The sequence below is a fragment of the Mytilus californianus genome, unplaced genomic scaffold (assembly GCF_021869535.1).
Source record: "Mytilus californianus isolate M0D057914Y unplaced genomic scaffold, xbMytCali1.0.p SCAF_1, whole genome shotgun sequence".
Lineage (NCBI taxonomy): Eukaryota > Metazoa > Mollusca > Bivalvia > Mytilida > Mytilidae > Mytilus > Mytilus californianus.
The window spans coordinates 84,598,388-84,620,359 of NW_026262581.1; the positions used below are offsets into that span (position 1 = coordinate 84,598,388).

The 21,972-nt window shown below is 30.4% G+C and overlaps 1 long non-coding RNA gene across 2 annotated transcripts in view; it reads left to right on the top strand.

The window, feature by feature from the left end:
* Positions 1–8,701: 8,701 nt before the first annotated feature.
* The window catches only part of LOC127725183 (uncharacterized), a 30,604-nt gene continuing 17,333 nt past the window's right edge, over positions 8,702–21,972 (top strand). For both annotated transcript variants that reach the window (XR_007992828.1, XR_007992829.1), the window contains exons 1-7: positions 8,702–8,923; positions 10,422–10,481; positions 13,092–13,151; positions 14,651–14,710; positions 16,209–16,268; positions 19,989–20,048; positions 21,548–21,607. This is a non-coding gene — a long non-coding RNA (uncharacterized LOC127725183). The remainder of the gene's footprint in view (positions 8,924–10,421; positions 10,482–13,091; positions 13,152–14,650; positions 14,711–16,208; positions 16,269–19,988; positions 20,049–21,547; positions 21,608–21,972) is intronic.

Below are 21,972 nucleotides of genomic sequence, written 5' to 3' on the forward strand. Positions count from 1 at the left end.
TAATTTATGTTTCATTGGTCAGTGTTTAGTCTTCCAGCTTAAGGTGGTATGGGAATCTAAAATAAAAATGATAGAATTTTTTCATACCTTGCCAAAACGTAGTATCTATTGATATATGTTCAAAAATATAATGAAAATGATAGGTCACCGCGCATTTTCTCAAGCTATGTACAGGTTGTGACAAAATGACACATTTTGTATGGATTATACAGGAAAAAACACCATTTTGTGATTAGAAACTAAACAAAATGATAGAATTGTAAAATAAAATAGGAAAAGATAGCTTTCAGACAATACTTTGAGAATATCAAAAGAAAAGATAGGGTCACCGTACGTTTTTTCTGGCTAAAATACAAAAGAGGAAAATTCCATGTAGATTCCATCAGAAAATGCACTGTTTTAGAGTTACCTCCCCTTAAAATGCCAATTTAAAAACATTGAAAAAAAACAAAAATAATCTACACTTGTAAAAATATTAATATTCATAAGTTATATTCTTATAAATTGGTTCTTTTAAATGGAAATTCACATTAAATATCTGCATTCCTGCATCAAATTTTGCTAACTTGATAGAAAATCTGGACCTTAGGTTCTGTGTTTTTTACAATCCAAGATGGCGGAAGACACCCATACCACCTTAAGTCAGTTTTTCAGACACTACATGTACCGGTATCAGTAATAAACCTTAAGGTCAGCTAAATTTGATGTACCGGTATGGAATGATTGTAAGATGTACATGTAAGTTTGGCAGTGTTAATCTGACCATGACCACATTTTCATGGTTCCTTGGCCTATGTTTAGTTTTCCTGCTCAAGTCAATTTCTCAGATACAATTCAGTAATAAGGTCATATATAATTGATGTATGAAATTATTGTAAGGTGCACATGTCTGCCTGGCAGGGTTCATCTGACTTTGACCTCATTTTCATGGTTCATCATTCAATGTTAACTTTTCCTGCTTAAGTCAGTTTCTCAGATACTATAAGTGATAAGGTATTTGATGTATGGAATGATTGTATTATTAAGGTACACATGGCTGCCTGGCAGTGTTCATCTGACCTCGACTGCATTTTCATGGTTCATTAATGCAGTCTGCGCCAAACACTTTTTCATGTACTAGTCCGGAAACTTAATATCAAAAATTGTCCCTATATGACTATAAAATTTTGAAAATTTACACTAGTCCAAATCAATATTTACTAGTCTGGGGCATCAGAATGTAACCTCTTTTCGTATAATTTGAATAAGAAATTTACACACCACGAATTAGAAATTTAATATTGAGATTTAAATGCACATTTTTTATGCACATATCTCATTTTCATTCCTAGGATATATATGTTAGAATTAGAATAACTATAAACTTTCACTGAAAATTGTGACCGATAGATTTGAAGTTTTGTACCCAGAGCTCACACACAAATACACTGATCCACGGTTAAAACTAATAAAAGAGATTTAATTGAAATGATACTTTCCCAATTTATTCCATTTGATATTTCTATAAATGAATAACGATATGTTAACTCTAGGACTTCTGACCTCATGGTAAAGACACATTTTATTTATTTATACTTGTCATTTGTGTGATCAGATATTCATGATATTTTTTTATAAAGAAATACTAAATAAAATTAATTACTTGTTACTTTACAACCAATTGTTACTCATTCATCATATTTATTATCAAATATTCCAGGCATTTGAATCTACACTGATCCATGGACCAAAAATTCAAGAAGAACCGAATACATGTGTGAATAGATGTATTGGTTAAAGGAAAGAAAACTGCTAAGGTCAGTATGACATTAAAAATGAATTAATTATGATTAAATCAGTATACAAAAAACATTATTTTTTTCTAAAGCAGGCAGCAAAAGAGTTTGTTCATAAGAAAATCCCTTTTAAAATGATCACATAATTGTTTTTAAAGGATTGAGGGTTATAAATGAAGGTATAGTACAGTACAATATTACTACTAGTCAAGGATTAGCTTCTTCAAGAGTTGATCAGAGTAAGTAAAGAGAGGATGATGATTTTACATGTATCACAAAATTAATTGACATATATCATGTATATTGGATTAGTCAGGGATTAGGAAAGAAAGAGTTTACTACAACAACGAACCATACTGACAGACTGTAATGAGTTCACAGGAATGGTAAAAAGTTTACACATCATGTTTTTAAACAAGGAACAAGAACCGGAATTAAATAGTAGCTTCAACTTAGATAGAGCTCAATAATACCAATTGACCAACCAACAACGATGATTAATTATAAAAACAGTAGTTTAATGTAGATGAAAGAGGGGGGGGGGGGGGGGGGGGGAAAGACACAAGATGTTAGGACTCTATTTTAGATTGGACCACTGGAGGCTCACAATTACCCATACATTTGATATATATATACAAGACATCAATTAAGAAATAATTCATGAGGCTTGAATTTATTCGGATTTTACCATATGTTGGCTCTTTATGCTAAATATTTTTCCATGAGCGATAGTGAAGTCTTATTTGTAAAATAATGAAAAACAGATGAACCATACTGCTTCAAAAAATATGAAGTTCGAAGCTTGAAAAAGTGCTAATGATTCAGAGAAACCTCATAGATAACAACTGATACTAAGGTAAACAGACATTTTCAAGAATTTTCGTACGTCCTTTAACAATGAGCAAAGCCCACACCACAAAGTCAGCTATAAAAGGCCCTGAAAGAAAAACGTATAACTAATAATTCAAACTCGAAAACTAACGGCTATTATCAAGATTATCCAGGGCACAGAAACAGATTGAAACAACAATACTAGATTTTATAAGTCTTTTCAGTTTCAATCAATGATACGTAAATTTCACTCTCATTTGTATGACAAAAAAAGATCCCACCTTATACAGATTTTGAATATTGGAGTTATTATACTGCTCTCAATTAATGACTCATCAGCAATTGTCATTATTTGTGAGAAAATTTACCAGAAACAAAAAAAATGTATGTAGTTCAGAGACAATTGAAACTAGCAGAGCAAACAAGACATTTGTGACAGATTTATAGACTACTAAAAAAATTGAGAATGGAAATTAGGAATGTGTCAAAGAGACAACAACCTGACGAAAGTGCGGAAAACAGCCAAAGACCACCAATGGGTCTTCAAGGCCTTCTTTGAATTGTCCAACTCAGGTTAGTAGAGTCTGTCGAGTTAACTCATCTGACAACCGAACCCCCCTAGTTTGACCTTTTGAACCTACGCGAGTTAATTCGTCATCAACCCTGGGTCGGGGCAGATTTAGTCAAGTTTCAAGATGGCATCAAAGAATAACAACAAACAAAATTGATACAAAATAACTGGTTTTTGACTCAACAGTAAATTGCCTCACTACTGATGGGATATCACATTAACAAAAATATCAAAGCCCTTTAAAGGAAACCAAGCCAAGCCTGCCTCATGTGCCTAGAAGACAATTTAATGAACGGGAATCATTCTTATAAGACTTCAGGGATGATTCAGTGGAGGTTTACAGAATGGACCAATATTTTAAATAATTCACCAACCACTGAACAGCTATCTTTTTTAACATAGCATAAAATGCTATATACAGGTGACACAGAAGGGGACATGCAATTTTCTGAAGGTTACTGTAATTTCACAGAAGATATGGAGGTTATAAAACAATATTTAATAGGGACAAATTGTGAATATTTAGTTTAAAACAGGCAAACTTCATTATCTCCTTCTATAAAATTGAGAATGGAAATGGGGAATGTGTCAAAGCGACAACAACCCGACCATAGAGCATAGAACAGCCGAAGGCCACTAATGGGTGTTTTATCCTTGTTTTAAAAGTTTTGAAAATTATATGAAAGAAATATTTCTAAACCTTATTCAAGTTTTGTGCTACATAACAAGTTTCAGGATTCTACAATAACTTGTTTATATGAAGTTTTACCCTTGTCCGTCTGTACGTAAGTCCCAAAGCTGGTTTCTATTCTCTAACTTTAGATTGCCTCAACCAAACGTTATGAAACTTATACACTATGCTTATAACCACGAAATACAGATCAAGTACAAATTTTAGTACTGTCACTATTACCATTTTTTGTACTTTTATAAATTTATATGATAGACAATCGGGGGCATCATATATGTCCCATGGACACATTCCGTATTCATTCATGGAGCCAATGTTTCCTATGTGATTAGTCCCCTACCGACGAAGTCGAAGGGGACTTTAGGTTTGCACTCTGTCCGTCTGTCTGTCCGTCTGTCCATCCGTCAGTCCGGCAAATCAGTTTTCCGGACTTTTTTTCTTCATTCTTGAAAATATTGATTTGATATTTGGTGTATTGTTTTATCACGACAAGTTACAGGTCACGATTTTAGCTTTTCTCCTTGTTCAGTTAAAGCCCTTTCCCTAGAATTAAATTTTTGATGAAATACTTATTAATTACTAGATTTCTGTTCAAAGGGAAATAACTCATTTTTTAAAAAGATTTGTAAAAGACATTGTATTAAGACTTTTCCTTAGTAAATTGTTTGAAGAATTTAGTGGTAGGTTTGTTTGTTATTTTATGTAGTTTACACCATGACAAGTTATAGATCAAGTTAGAATTTCGTTCCATTACAATGAATTTTTAACCAGTAGGGGACTATGTATTGTCATGCAATACTCACAGAATGATTGTTATATTATACATATATACCTACACACATCCCAATATAAATGAACAAGAATATATCCATAGTACACAGGTGAACCATGCGCACTATCTTCTTCTATGTGCAGTGGACGGTGAAATTGTGGTCAAAACTCTGATTTAGCATTAAAATTTAAAAGATCATGTCATAAGGAACATTTGTATCAAGTTTTAAGTCAATTTGACTTCAACTTCATCAAAAACTGCCTTGACCAAAAATTGTAACCTGAACACTTGAACTATCATTTTCTATGCATTAAAATTAGGAGGGTCATATCATACATGTCATAGGGAAGTTCCGAACATGTGTACTTAGTTTCAAGTTGATTGGACTTCAACTTCATCAAAAACTACCTTGACCAAAACAATTCACCTGAAGCGAGACAGACAGACGGACGAACAAACAGATGCACAGAACAAAAAATATAATGTCTTAAGCTTGGTTTGCTGCTTGGTTTTTATTGTAATGGTCCAAAAATAACTTGTATTAACAAATTGTAACATTTGTCCACTTTGATTACTTGTAGATTTTTTAAAGCAAAGAGTTTTCCAAAATAAGTATGTATGTTCAACTGAGTTTTTAAAAAGAAGAGAGCTATTCTGACAAGTAAGTATTTATAATTACATACATAATGTATAAAACCCCGAATAAAACCTGTGATTTTTTCAGATATATTATGTTTGGGTTTTTTGACAGATCCTAATGTATTGTCTGACCCCAAAGATATTTTGGATATTTTTTCACCATAAATATATATATAACTTCCTACTATACAAAATTTTTTTTAACATGATTTCATCTGGGAATCCTGAATCTGGCAAGAATCTACTTTTTATAGTTGACTTTGATTACTGTTGGATTTTACTAAAAACATTTCTTATATAAGTAGACCTAGTATTTCAATTCTAGCGGAAAAACTATGCTAGTACTTACAAAATAGGCTTCAAATCATAATGATTCAGTTAACTTATAAAAAGAAATAACGGGGGAAAACATTCCATCCAACAGAATCAAATAAAACATAATAAAAGCATGTGCATGGGTAAAATACAGGCTTCAATAGCTAGCTGCTTATACAATGTGTCGAGTTCTTAATCGAAAGTGATGAATAATACTAGAGCTGATATATCCTAACTTTTTAGACTAATGGAAAATATTGAAGTTCTGAACTTGGGTCATGGAAATAGTTTAGAAAAAATAATTATAACAATTTGTAGAGTTACTGCCTTGCCAAGGAGCTGATGAAAAATTAGTATTTCAATTAAGAATTAAGGAGGCTCGAGGGTACAAACAATTTAGCAAAAATATAAACATTTTTGTTTTCATTACAAATTTTATTTATTACACTATTAATTGTAACTTCATGATATGGTACAAAAATCAACCAAAAACATCAATTCGTTTTGGCCCCAGATGACTTTTAAAAAGTTTATATCATTAAAAAAAGCTCCAAATTATCTCCCTTTGGTGAAAAAAATGCCATTTTTTTTTTCATACAAGCTGTACTTTCACTAAACTATTGTAAAATTTAAGCTATTTCTGTAATTAGGTTCTTTTTTAAATTTCGATATTACCTTTTTTCTCTTATTAGTTCAACAGAAAAAAGTACCTTAACAAAAATGCATGCTTTTTTCGAAGGCAGACTGTGAGCTTAAATGAACGGTAACCCCATATTTTTATTTTTTTTTCTATTAAGTATTGGATGAAGTTAATTTATACCACAAAATAGCGATATCCTATATTTCAGAAAAAATTTGATTTATGCCCTCTTTATGTCATTTTCTGTTTATCTCAAGGATAAAAGAATGATAACCAAACTTTATAAATTAAATAAAATAATTTTTCATTATTTTTTCAGAGTAGTGCCAAGATCTAGACATTGATTTGGGAACATAAGAAGACTTCTATTAGAAGTGCATAAAATCTGACATAGATTTGGAATCCTGCTCTATAATGACGTCATTTTGGACATCAATTGAAAGAACAGACGTGGATCTATATATTGCATTTATGAGAGCTCAATTTGAATTGTTTAAAAGGTCAGATAAGTCTCTAAATTGGTATTTTTCATATATTCTTTCATGTATGTTTCTTGTGGCTTGCTTGCTCATTTGGTTTCTTTTCTAGACTTATAATAATCCACTCCTTTCCGGGAAGTGATCAGATTTTGATTTAAATTGAATGTTAAAACTGATCATTGAATGGGTAGGTTTGGTGGAAAATCAACACAGTGTTGTATCTTTTTGTAAGAATGGTACCTTTGGATTGCTCTATGTTTTTCAATTCTAGATGGGTTTAAACTTTTATTGTTAAAATATTCATCGGCTGTGTCTGTGTGATTTTGAAGATAGGATTGAAATTTCAGAAATTTTCATGATGATATTTTCCTGCAGATTTCAGTAGTCTGAACACAACAAAGTTTTAATTGCAGTCAAGTGTTGCTCTTGTTGATCATTGTTCAGCATTTATCAAGATTTTTATAAATATGCCTTACGCAGTCAATTGCATAAAAATGTTTATTCACCAGTATTCATAATTCATCATTCTACCAAGCTATGAGTTTTGACATTTCCCCCATTCCCGTCTTCGTTTTCTTTTTAACTCTTTCTTCATATAACTTGAAAATTAAATTTACATCTTAGCTGAAGATGTCAAATTCTAACTTATTGAAAACCCATAACTAACCATAAAGATTTAGATTTATTGATTTAAAAAAAATGGAGAAAAGGGGAGGGGGTTGTGTTATTTATTTGGTTTATTTAGGGGTTTATTTTGAATTTCATTGCCTTAAGTTTTCATTATGGCAAACATCTTCCTTAATTCATACACAGAATAAAGGATGTGGTATGTTTTCAAATACACCAAACACTATTCTAAACCAATGTCTCAAGACATGGATGTGACAAAAATGTGTCTTGAGACATATCTCAAGACACAGTTTTATATGTCTCAAGATGTCTTTAAGACATGTCTTTAAGACACGGTGTCTATAAGACGCGTCTTTAAGTCCGTCTCAGGACTCGTCTTGGAAATTTGTCTCGAGACATCTCAAGATGTCTCAAGACAATGAGGTTCATTTGCTATGTTTTTCTGCATGGTTGAATATAAATACACCTTTGACATTGTCCATGTCTTGAGACATACAGTAAATATCTTAGGATATGACTTTGAACTGTAAAAATATTTGTAATGGGGTCTTCTGTCGAAATTTTGTCGGTCGATAGTTATTTCTTTTAAAAAACTGCTACAAAGAGTTGCTGAATAAATTCAAAAGTTTACGGTATAAAGTGTCTTCGACAAAGAGGTTGACGTCTCATGCAATGAATGGATACGACAATACTAATACGGCTACCACAACACATACTCTTATGGCTTATTTTGAGATTGTCGTTGTGCAAAAAGCAAAGTGTTAATGGTTTGTTAATTATTAACCCACTCCGAACCATTAACAGAGCCTATTCACACATCTGATTGTGTGCGTTAAATCGCTCTTTTGTTAACTATTAGATGATACACTACCAATTTACACATGTGTATTGTTTACTTTTTCTATCATACTGTATAAAATTTCTACCTCACTACATATGTTCTGTTGTCAGTATTTTCAAAAAATGAATACATGTTCAACCAAATGTTTCAAAACGCGTCAAACATGTCTTTGTAATGTCCACAGATTTGAAATTAATATATGTGTGCATACGAATGTTCACTCTTATTTTTGTATACAATAAAGACATCACAAAAAAGTATTGACAAACTATTAATTGTTTCAGTTTTCCATTTAATTTTTGTTCTGAAAATCGAAAATAATTCCAAAATACTTAGCCTAACAAAAATATTTTATGTTTTTAGATAGAAAATGAAAATGTTCATACTTTGTAGATGTCTAAGGTCTTGCCTAATCGGGATCTCGTATTTGCATTTTGAAGATACCTAGCCTTACACAAACATTATATGTCTTGAGATAGAAAATAAATATCTTGATACTGTATTGATGTCTAAGGACTAATCGATCTATCATATTTGTATTTTGAAGATAAAATACAAAATAAATAAAACATCAAAATGAAATTAACATAATCATTCTATTAATTTGTAGATTTTTATAATGGGTAAACATTGTCACATACATGAATATTCATAAGTTTTTCTTTATTTTCTCACTCAGAGCCAAGAACTGTATTTTCTGACAAGAGTAATTTAACGGTGAATCAAATTTTCAAGAAATGTAAATAAATACAAAGACATAAATGCGTGTTTTTAACGTTTGTTTTCAAGTATGATGCAATTTACACGACTGAATTATTTAAACCGGTTTTCCGATTCAAATAAACGTGTACCTGATATTTTTCAACACACAACTGTCGTCTTTTATCGTTGAGTTTATTCTTATATTTTGAAATATTGACATATAAATGAATATTTCAGTAATCTATTTTATTCATTCTGTACATGTGTGATGTTGAATTGTTATCAATGTGCGTTATATAATGCTCTTTAGTAAATCCAATCTACCGGTATGCAAGTACGAAAAACGAGAATACCTACAGAAGATCGGGGCTTACATGATACTGGTCTTGTCTTGAGACACGGAAAAATGTCTCAAGACGTTTAATTCTAGTTTATTATATAAAAGCATTTTTCTGCATGGTTGATTATAAACACACCTTTGACATTGCCCATGTCTTGAGACATACAGTAAATATCTTAAGATATGAAGTTGAACTGTAAAAATATTTTTAATGGGGTCTTCTGTTGAAATTTTGTCAGTCGATAGTTATTTCTTCAAAAAACTGATACAAATAGTTGCTGAATAAATTCAAAAGTTTACGGTATAAAGTGTCGTCGACAAAGAGGTTGACGTCTCATGCAATGACTGGATAAACCAATACTAATACGGCTACCACAACACATATTCTTATGGCTAATTTTGAGATTGTCGTTGTGCAAAAAGCAAAGTGTTAATGGTTTATTAATTATTAACCCACTCCGGACCATTAACAGAGCCTATTCACACATCTGATCGTGTGCGTTGAATCGCTCTTTTGTTAACTATTAGATGATACACTACCAATTTACACATGTGTAGTGTTTACTTGTTCTATCATACTGTATAAAACTTCTACCTCACTACATATGTTCTGTTGTCAATATCTTCAAAAAATGAGTACATGTTCAACCAAATGTTTCAAAACGCGTCAAACATGTCTTTGTAATGTCTACAGATTTGAATTTGAAATTAATATATGTGTGCATACGAATGTTCACTCTTACTTTTGTATACAACAAAGACATCAAATAAAAGTTATGAAAAACTATTGATTGTTTCAGTCTTCCATTAAATTTTTGTTCTGAAAATCGAAAATAATTCCAAAATACTTAGCCTAACAAAAATATTTTATGTTTTTAGATAGAAAATGAAAATGTTCATACTTTGTAGATGTCTAAGGTCTTGCCTAATCGGGATCTCGTATTTGCATTTTGAAGATACCTAGCCTTACACAAATATTATATGTCTTGAGATAGAAAATAAATATCTTGATACTTTATTGATGTCTAAGGACTAATCGATCTATCATATTTGTATTTTGAAGATAAAATACAAAATAAATAAAACATCAAAATGAAATTAACATAATCATTCTATTAATTTGTAGATTTTTATAATGGGTAAACATTGTCACGTACATGAATATTCATAAGTTTTTCTTTATTTTCTCACTCAGAGCCAAGAACTGTATTTTCTGACAAGAGTAATTCCACGGTTAATCAAATTTTCAAGAAATGTAAGTAAATACAAAGACATAAATGCGTGTTTTTAACGTTTGTTTTCAAGTATGATGCAATTTACACGACTGAATTATTTAAACCGGTTTTCCGATTCAAATAAACGTGTACCTGATATTTTTCTACACACATCTGTCGTCTTTTATCGTTGAGTTTATTCTTATATTTTGAAATATTGACATATAAATGAATATTTCAGTAATCTATTTTATTCATTCTGTACATGTGTGATGTTGAATTGTTATCAATATGCGTTATATAATGCCCTTTAGTAAATCCAATCTACCGGTATGCAAGTACGAAAAACGAGAATACCTAAAGAAGATCGGGGCTTACATGATACTGGTCTTGTCTTGAGACATGGAAAAATGTCTCAAGACGTTTAATTCCAGTTTATTATATAAAAGCATTTTTCTGCATGGTTGATTATAAATACACCTTTGGCATTGCCCATGTCTTGAGACATACAGTAAATATCTTAAGATATGAAGTTGAACTGTAAAAATATTGTTAATGGGGTCTTCTGTTGAGATTTTGTCGGTCAATAGGTATTTCTTTCAAAAAACTGATACAAATAGTTGCTGAATAAATTCAAAAGTTTACGGTATAAAGTGTCGTCGACAAAGAGGTTGACGTCTCATGCAATGACTGGATAAACCAATACTAATACGGCTACCACAACACATATTCTTATGGCTAATTTCGAGATTGTCGTTGTGCAAAAAGCAAAGTGTTAATGGTTTATTAATTATTAACCCACTCCGAACCATTAACAGAGACTATTTACACATCTGATCGTGTGCGTTGAATCGCTCTTTTGTTAACTATTAGACGATACACTACCAATTTACACCTGTGTAGTGTTTACTTTTTCTATCATACTGTATAAAACTTCTACCTCACTACATATGTTCTGTTGTCAATATCTTCAAAAAATGAGTACATGTTCAACCAAATGTTTCAAAACCCGTCAAACATGTCTTTGTAATGTCTACAGATTTGAATTTGAAATTAATATATGTGTGCATACGAATGTTCACTCTTACTTTTGTATACAATAAAGACATCAAATAAAAGTTATGACAAACTATTGATTGTTTCAGTCTTCCATTAAATTTTTGTTCTGAAAATCGAAAATAATTCCAAAATACTTAGCTTAAATACTTAACAAATAGTTGCTGAATAATACTTAACCGGTTTTCCGATTCAAATAAACGTGTACCTGATATTTTTCTACACACATCTGTCGTCTTTTATCGTTGAGTTTATTCTTATATTTTGAAATATTGACATATAAATGAATATTTCAGTAATCTATTTTATTCATTCTGTACATGTGTGATGTTGAATTGTTATCAATATGCGTTATATTATGCCCTTTAGTAAATCCAATCTACCGGTATGCAAGTACGAAAAACGAGAATACCTACAGAAGATCGGGGCTTACATGATACTGCTCATGTCTTGAGACATGGAAAAATGTCTCAAGACGTTTAATTCCAGTTTATTATATAAAAGCATTTTTCTGCATGGTTTATTATAAATACACTTTTGACATTGTCCTTGTCTTGAGACATACAGTAAATATCTTAAAATATGAAGTTGAACTGTAAAAATATTTGTAATGGGGTCTTTTGTTGAAATTTTGTCGGTCGATAGTTATTTCTTTCAAAAACTGATACAAATAGTTGCTGAATAAATTCAAAAGTTTACGGTATAAAGTGTCGTTGACAAAGAGGTTGACGTCTCATGCAATGAATGGATACGACAATACTAATACGGTTACCACAACACATACTCTTATGGCTAATTTTGAGATTGTCGTTGTGCAAAAAGCAAAGTGTTAATGGTTTTTTTAATTATTAACCCACTCCGAACCATTAACAGAGCCTATTCACATATCTGATCATGTGCGTTAAATCGCTCTTTTGTTAACTATTAGATGATACACTACCAATTAACACATGTGTAGTGTTTACTTTTTCTATCATACTGTATAAAACTTCTACCTCACTACAAATGTTCTGTTGTCAGTATCTTCAAAAAATGAATACATGTTCAACCAAATGTTTCAAAACGCGTCAAACGTGTCTTTGTAATGTCTACAGATTTGAATTTGAAATTAACATATGTGTGCATAGGAATGTTCACTCTTATTGTTATATACAATAAAGACATCAAACAAAAGTATTGACAAACTATTGATTGTTTCAGTCTTCCATTAAATTTTTGTTCTGACAATCGAAAATAATTCCAAAATACTTAGCCTAACAAAAATATTTTATGTCTTTAGATAGAAAATGAAAATGTTCATACTTTGTAGATGTCTAAAAACTTGCCTTATCGGAATCTCGTATTTGCATTTTGAAGATACCTAGCCTTACACAAATATTATATGTCTTGAGATAGAAAATAAATATCTTGATACTTTATTGATGTCTAAGGACTAATCGGTCTATCATATATGTATTTTGAAGATAAAATACAAAATAAATAAAACATCAAAATAAAATTAACATAATCATTCTATTAATTTGTAGATTTTTATAATGGGTAAACATTGTCACATACATGAATATTCATAAGTTTTTCTTTATTTTCTCACTCAGAGCCAAGAACTGTATTTTCTGACAAGAGTAATTTAACGGTGAATCAAATTTTCAAGAAATGTAAGTAAATACAAAGACATAAATGCGTGTTTTTAACGTTTGTTTTCAAGTATGATGCAATTTACACGACTGAATTATTTAAACCGGTTTTCCGATTCAAATAAACGTGTACCTGATATTTTTCTACACACATCTGTCGTCTTTTATCGTTGAGTTTATTCTTATATTTTGAAATATTGACATATAAATGAATATTTCAGTAATCTATTTTATTCATTCTGTACATGTGTGATGTTGAATTGTTATCAATATGCGTTATATTATGCCCTTTAGTAAATCCAATCTACCGGTATGCAAGTACGAAAAACGAGAATACCTACAGAAGATCGGGGCTTACATGATACTGCTCATGTCTTGAGACATGAAAAAATGTCTCAAGACGTTTAATTCCAGTTTATTATATAAAAGCATTTTTCTGCATGGTTTATTATAAATACAGTTTTGACATTGTCCTTGTCTTGAGACATACAGTAAATATCTTAAAATATGAAGTTGAACTGTTAAAATATTTGTAATGGGGTCTTTTGTTGAAATTTTGTCGGTCGATAGTTATTTCTTTCAAAAACTGATACAAATAGTTGCTGAATAAATTCAAAAGTTTTTGGTATAAAGTGTCGTCGACAAAGAGCTTGACGTCTCATGCAATGAATGGATACGACAATACTAATACGGTTACCACAACACATACTCTTATGGCTAATTTTGAGATTGTCGTTGTGCAAAAAGCAAAGTGTTAATGGTTTTTTTAATTATTAACCCACTCCGAACCATTAACAGAGACTATTTACACATCTGATCGTGTGCGTTGAATCGCTCTTTTGTTAACTATTAGACGATACACTACCAATTTACACATGTGTAGTGTTTAATTTTTCTATCATACTGTATAAAACTTCTACCTCACTACATATGTTCTGTTGTCAATATCTTCAAAAAATGAGTACATGTTCAACCAAATGTTTCAAAACGCGTCAAACATGTCTTTGTAATGTCTACAGATTTGAATTTGAAATTAATATATGTGTGCATACGAATGTTCACTCTTACTTTTGTATACAATAAAGACATCAAATAAAAGTTATGACAAACTATTGATTGTTTCAGTCTTCCATTAAATTTTTGTTCTGAAAATCGAAAATAATTCCAAAATACTTAGCCTAACAGAAATATTTTATGTCTTTAGATAGAAAATGAAAATGTTCATACTTTGTAGATGTCTAAAAACTTGCCTTATCGGAATCTCGTATTTGCATTTTGAAGATACCTAGCCTTACAAAAATATTATATGTCTTGAGATAGAAAATAAATATTTTGATACTTTATTGATGTCTAAGGACTAATCGGTCTATCATATATGTATTTTGAAGATAAAATACAAAATAAATAAAACATCAAAATAAAATTAACATAATCATTCTATTAATTTGTAGATTTTTATAATGGGTAAACATTGTCACATACATGAATATTCATAAGTTTTTCTTTATTTTCTCACTCAGAGCCAAGAACTGTATTTTCTGACAAGAGTAATTTAACGGTGAATCAAATTTTCAAGAAATGTAAGTAAATACAAAGACATAAATGCGTGTTTTTAACGTTTGTTTTCAAGTATGATGCAATTTACACGACTGAATTATTTAAACCGGTTTTCCGATTCAAATAAACGTGTACCTGATATTTTTCTACACACATCTGTCGTCTTTTATCGTTGAGTTTATTCTTATATTTTGAAATATTGACATATAAATGAATATTTCAGTAATCTATTTTATTCATTCTGTACATGTGTGATGTTGAATTGTTATCAATATGCGTTATATTATGCCCTTTAGGAAATCCAATCTACTGGTATGCAAGTACGAAAAACGAGAATACCTACAGAAGATCGGGGCTTACATGATACTGCTCATGTCTTGAGACATTGAAAAATGTCTCAAGACGTTTAATTCAGTTTCTTATATAAAAGCATTTTTCTGCATGGTTGATTATAAATACACCTTTGACATTGCCCATGTCTTGAGACATACAGTAAATATCTTAAGATATGAAGTTGAACTGTAAAAATATTGTTAATGGGGTCTTCTGTTGAAATTTTGTCGGTCAATAGGTATTTCTTTCAAAAACCTGATGCAAATAGTTGCTGAATAAATTCAAAAGTTTACGGTATAAAGTGTCGTCGACAAAGAGGTTGACGTCTCATGCAATGACTGGATAAACCAATACTAATACGGCTACCACAACACATATTCTTATGGCTAATTTTGAGATTGTCGTTGTGCAAAAAGCAAAGTGTTAATGGTTTATTAATTATTAACCCACTCCGAACCATTAACAGAGACTATTTACACATCTGATCGTGTGCGTTGAATCGCTCTTTTGTTAACTATTAGACGATACACTACCAATTTACACATGTGTAGTGTTTACTTTTTCTATCATACTGTATAAAACTTCTACCTCACTACAAATGTTCTGTTGTCAGTATCTTCAAAAAATGAATACATGTTCAACCAAATGTTTCAAAACGCATCAAACGTGTCTTTGTAATGTCTACAGATTTGAATTTGAAATTAACATATGTGTGCATAGGAATGTTCACTCTTATTTTTATATACAATAAAGACATCAAACAAAAGTATTGACAAACTATTGATTGTTTCAGTCTTCCATTAAATTTTTGTTCTGACAATCGAAAATAATTCCAAAATACTTAGCCTAACAAAAATATTTTATGTCTTTAGATAGAAAATGAAAATGTTCATACTTTGTAGATGTCTAAAAACTTGCCTTATCGGAATCTCGTATTTGCATTTTGAAGATACCTAGCCTTACAAAAATATTATATGTCTTGAGATAGAAAATAAATATCTTGATACTTTATTGATGTCTAAGGACTAATCGGTCTATCATATATGTATTTTGAAGATAAAATACAAAATAAATAAAACATCAAAATAAAATTAACATAATCATTCTATTAATTTGTAGATTTTTATAATGGGTAAACATTGTCACATACATGAATATTCATAAGTTTTTCTTTATTTTCTCACTCAGAGCCAAGAACTGTATTTTCTGACAAGAGTAATTTAACGGTGAATCAAATTTTCAAGAAATGTAAATAAATACAAAGACATAAATGCGTGTTTTTAACGTTTGTTTTCAAGTATGATGCAATTTACACGACTGAATTATTTAAACCGGTTTTCCGATTCAAATAAACGTGTACCTGATATTTTTCTACACACATCTTTCGTCTTTTATCGTTGAGTTTATTCTTATATTTTGAAATATTGACATATAAATGAATATTTCAGTAATCTATTTTATTCATTCTGTACATGTGTGATGTTGAATTGTTATCAATATGCGTTATATTATGCCCTTTAGTAAATCCAATCTACTGGTATGCAAGTACAAAAAACGAGAATACCTGCAGAAGATCGGGGCTTACATGATACTGCTCATGTCTTGAGACATTGAAAAATGTCTCAAGACGTTTAATTCAGTTTATTATATAAAAGCATTTTTCTGCATGGTTGATTATTAATACACCTTTGACATTGCCCATGTCTTGAGACATACAGTAAATATCTTAAGATATGAAGTTGAACTGTAAAAATATTGTTAATGGGGTCTTCTGTTGAAATTTTGTCGGTCGATAGTTATTTCTTTCAAAAAACTGATACAAATAGTTGCTGAATAAATTCAAAAGTTTACGGTATAAAGTGTCGTCGACAAAGAGGTTGACGTCTCATGCAATGACTGGATAAACCAATACTAATACGGCTACCACAACACATATTCTTATGGCTAATTTTGAGATTGTCGTTGTGCAAAAAGCAAAGTGTTAATGGTTTATTAATTATTAACCGACTCCGAACCATTAACAGAGACTATTTACACATCTGATCGTGTGCGTTGAATCGCTCTTTTGTTAACTATTAGACGATACACTACCAATTTACACCTGTGTAGTGTTTACTTTTTCTATCATACTGTATAAAACTTCTACCTCACTACATATGTTCTGTTGTCAATATCTTCAAAAAATGAGTACATGTTCAACCAAATGTTTCAAAACCCGTCAAACATGTCTTTGTAATGTCTACAGATTTGAATTTGAAATTAATATATGTGTGCATACGAATGTTCACTCTTACTTTTGTATACAATAAAGACATCAAATAAAAGTTATGACTAACTATTGATTGTTTCAGTCTTCCATTAAATTTTTGTTCTGAAAATCGAAAATAATTCCAAAATACTTAGCTTAAATACTTAACAAATAGTTGCTGAATAATACTTAACCGGTTTTCCGATTCAAATAAACGTGTACCTGATATTTTTCTACACACATCTGTCGTCTTTTATCGTTGAGTTTATTCTTATATTTTGAAATATTGACATATAAATGAATATTTCAGTAATCTATTTTATTCATTCTGTACATGTGTGATGTTGAATTGTTATCAATATGCGTTATATTATGCCCTTTAGTAAATCCAATCTACCGGTATGCAAGTACGAAAAACGAGAATACCTACAGAAGATCGGGGCTTACATGATACTGCTCATGTCTTGAGACATGGAAAAATGTCTCAAGACGTTTAATTCCAGTTTATTATATAAAAGCATTTTTCTGCATGGTTTATTATAAATACACTTTTGACATTGTCCTTGTCTTGAGACATACAGTAAATATCTTAAAATATGAAGTTGAACTGTAAAAATATTTGTAATGGGGTCTTTTGTTGAAATTTTGTCGGTCGATAGTTATTTCTTTCAAAAACTGATACAAATAGTTGCTGAATAAATTCAAAAGTTTACGGTATAAAGTGTCGTTGACAAAGAGGTTGACGTCTCATGCAATGAATGGATACGACAATACTAATACGGTTACCACAACACATACTCTTATGGCTAATTTTGAGATTGTCGTTGTGCAAAAAGCAAAGTGTTAATGGTTTTTTTAATTATTAACCCACTCCGAACCATTAACAGAGCCTATTCACATATCTGATCATGTGCGTTAAATCGCTCTTTTGTTAACTATTAGATGATACACTACCAATTAACACATGTGTAGTGTTTACTTTTTCTATCATACTGTATAAAACTTCTACCTCACTACAAATGTTCTGTTGTCAGTATCTTCAAAAAATGAATACATGTTCAACCAAATGTTTCAAAACGCGTCAAACGTGTCTTTGTAATGTCTACAGATTTGAATTTGAAATTAACATATGTGTGCATAGGAATGTTCACTCTTACTTTTGTATACAATAAAGACATCAAATAAAAGTTATGACTAACTATTGATTGTTTCAGTCTTCCATTAAATTTTTGTTCTGAAAATCGAAAATAATTCCAAAATACTTAGCTTAAATACTTAACAAATAGTTGCTGAATAATACTTAACCGGTTTTCCGATTCAAATAAACGTGTACCTGATATTTTTCTACACACATCTGTCGTCTTTTATCGTTGAGTTTATTCTTATATTTTGAAATATTGACATATAAATGAATATTTCAGTAATCTATTTTATTCATTCTGTACATGTGTGATGTTGAATTGTTATCAATATGCGTTATATTATGCCCTTTAGTAAATCCAATCTACCGGTATGCAAGTACGAAAAACGAGAATACCTACAGAAGATCGGGGCTTACATGATACTGCTCATGTCTTGAGACATGGAAAAATGTCTCAAGACGTTTAATTCCAGTTTATTATATAAAAGCATTTTTCTGCATGGTTTATTATAAATACACTTTTGACATTGTCCTTGTCTTGAGACATACAGTAAATATCTTAAAATATGAAGTTGAACTGTAAAAATATTTGTAATGGGGTCTTTTGTTGAAATTTTGTCGGTCGATAGTTATTTCTTTCAAAAACTGATACAAATAGTTGCTGAATAAATTCAAAAGTTTACGGTATAAAGTGTCGTTGACAAAGAGGTTGACGTCTCATGCAATGAATGGATACGACAATACTAATACGGTTACCACAACACATACTCTTATGGCTAATTTTGAGATTGTCGTTGTGCAAAAAGCAAAGTGTTAATGGTTTTTTTAATTATTAACCCACTCCGAACCATTAACAGAGCCTATTCACATATCTGATCATGTGCGTTAAATCGCTCTTTTGTTAACTATTAGATGATACACTACCAATTAACACATGTGTAGTGTTTACTTTTTCTATCATACTGTATAAAACTTCTACCTCACTACAAATGTTCTGTTGTCAGTATCTTCAAAAAATGAATACATGTTCAACCAAATGTTTCAAAACGCGTCAAACGTGTCTTTGTAATGTCTACAGATTTGAATTTGAAATTAACATATGTGTGCATAGGAATGTTCACTCTTACTTTTGTATACAATAAAGACATCAAATAAAAGTTATGACAAACTATTGATTGTTTCAGTCTTCCATTAAATTTTTGTTCTGAAAATCGAAAATAATTCCAAAATACTTAGCCTAACAGAAATATTTTATGTCTTTAGATAGAAAATGAAAATGTTCATACTTTGTAGATGTCTAAAAACTTGCCTTATCGGAATCTCGTATTTGCATTTTGAAGATACCTAGCCTTACAAAAATATTATATGTCTTGAGATAGAAAATAAATATTTTGTTACTTTATTGATGTCTAAGGACTAATCGGTCTATCATATATGTATTTTGAAGATAAAATACAAAATAAATAAAACATCAAAATAAAATTAACATAATCATTCTATTAATTTGTAGATTTTTATAATGGGTAAACATTGTCACATACATGAATATTCATAAGTTTTTCTTTATTTTCTCACTCAGAGCCAAGAACTGTATTTTCTGACAAGAGTAATTTAACGGTGAATCAAATTTTCAAGAAATGTAAGTAAATACAAAGACATAAATGCGTGTTTTTAACGTTTGTTTTCAAGTATGATGCAATTTACACGACTGAATTATTTAAACCGGTTTTCCGATTCAAATAAACGTGTACCTGATATTTTTCTACACACATCTGTCGTCTTTTATCGTTGAGTTTATTCTTATATTTTGAAATATTGACATATAAATGAATATTTCAGTAATCTATTTTATTCATTCTGTACATGTGTGATGTTGAATTGTTATCAATATGCGTTATATTATGCCCTTTAGTAAATCCAATCTACCGGTATGCAAGTACGAAAAACGAGAATACCTACAGAAGATCGGGGCTTACATGATACTGCTCATGTCTTGAGACATGGAAAAATGTCTCAAGACGTTTAATTTCAGTTTATTATATAAAAGCATTTTTCTGCATGGTTTATTATAAATACAGTTTTGACATTGTCCTTGTCTTGAGACATACAGTAAATATCTTAAAATATGAAGTTGAACTGTTAAAATATTTGTAATGGGGTCTTTTGTTGAAATTTTGTCGGTCGATAGTTATTTCTTTCAAAAACTGATACAAATAGTTGCTGAATAAATTCAAAAGTTTTTGGTATAAAGTGTCGTCGACAAAGAGGTTGACGTCTCATGCAATGAATGGATACGACAATACTAATACGGTTACCACAACACATACTCTTATGGCTAATTTTGAGATTGTCGTTGTGCAAAAAGCAAAGTGTTAATGGTTTTTTTAATTATTAACCCACTCCGAACCATTAACAGAGACTATTTACACATCTGATCGTGTGCGTTGAATCGCTCTTTTGTTAACTATTAGACGATACACTACCAATTTACACATGTGTAGTGTTTAATTTTTCTATCATACTGTATAAAACTTCTACCTCACTACATATGTTCTGTTGTCAATATCTTCAAAAAATGAGTACATGTTCAACCAAATGTTTCAAAACGCGTCAAACATGTCTTTGTAATGTCTACAGATTTGAATTTGAAATTAATATATGTGTGCATACGAATGTTCACTCTTACTTTTGTATACAATAAAGACATCAAATAAAAGTTATGACAAACTATTGATTGTTTCAGTCTTCCATTAAATTTTTGTTCTGAAAATCGAAAATAATTCCAAAATACTTAGCCTAACAGAAATATTTTATGTCTTTAGATAGAAAATGAAAATGTTCATACTTTGTAGATGTCTAAAAACTTGCCTTATCGGAATCTCGTATTTGCATTTTGAAGATACCTAGCCTTACAAAAATATTATATGTCTTGAGATAGAAAATAAATATTTTGTTACTTTATTGATGTCTAAGGACTAATCGGTCTATCATATATGTATTTTGAAGATAAAATACAAAATAAATAAAACATCAAAATAAAATTAACATAATCATTCTATTAATTTGTAGATTTTTATAATGGGTAAACATTGTCACATACATGAATATTCATAAGTTTTTCTTTATTTTCTCACTCAGAGCCAAGAACTGTATTTTCTGACAAGAGTAATTTAACGGTGAATCAAATTTTCAAGAAATGTAAGTAAATACAAAGACATAAATGCGTGTTTTTAACGTTTGTTTTCAAGTATGATGCAATTTACACGACTGAATTATTTAAACCGGTTTTCCGATTCAAATAAACGTGTACCTGATATTTTTCTACACACATCTGTCGTCTTTTATCGTTGAGTTTATTCTTATATTTTGAAATATTGACATATAAATGAATATTTCAGTAATCTATTTTATTCATTCTGTACATGTGTGATGTTGAATTGTTATCAATATGCGTTATATTATGCCCTTTAGGAAATCCAATCTACTGGTATGCAAGTACGAAAAACGAGAATACCTACAGAAGATCGGGGCTTACATGATACTGCTCATGTCTTGAGACATTG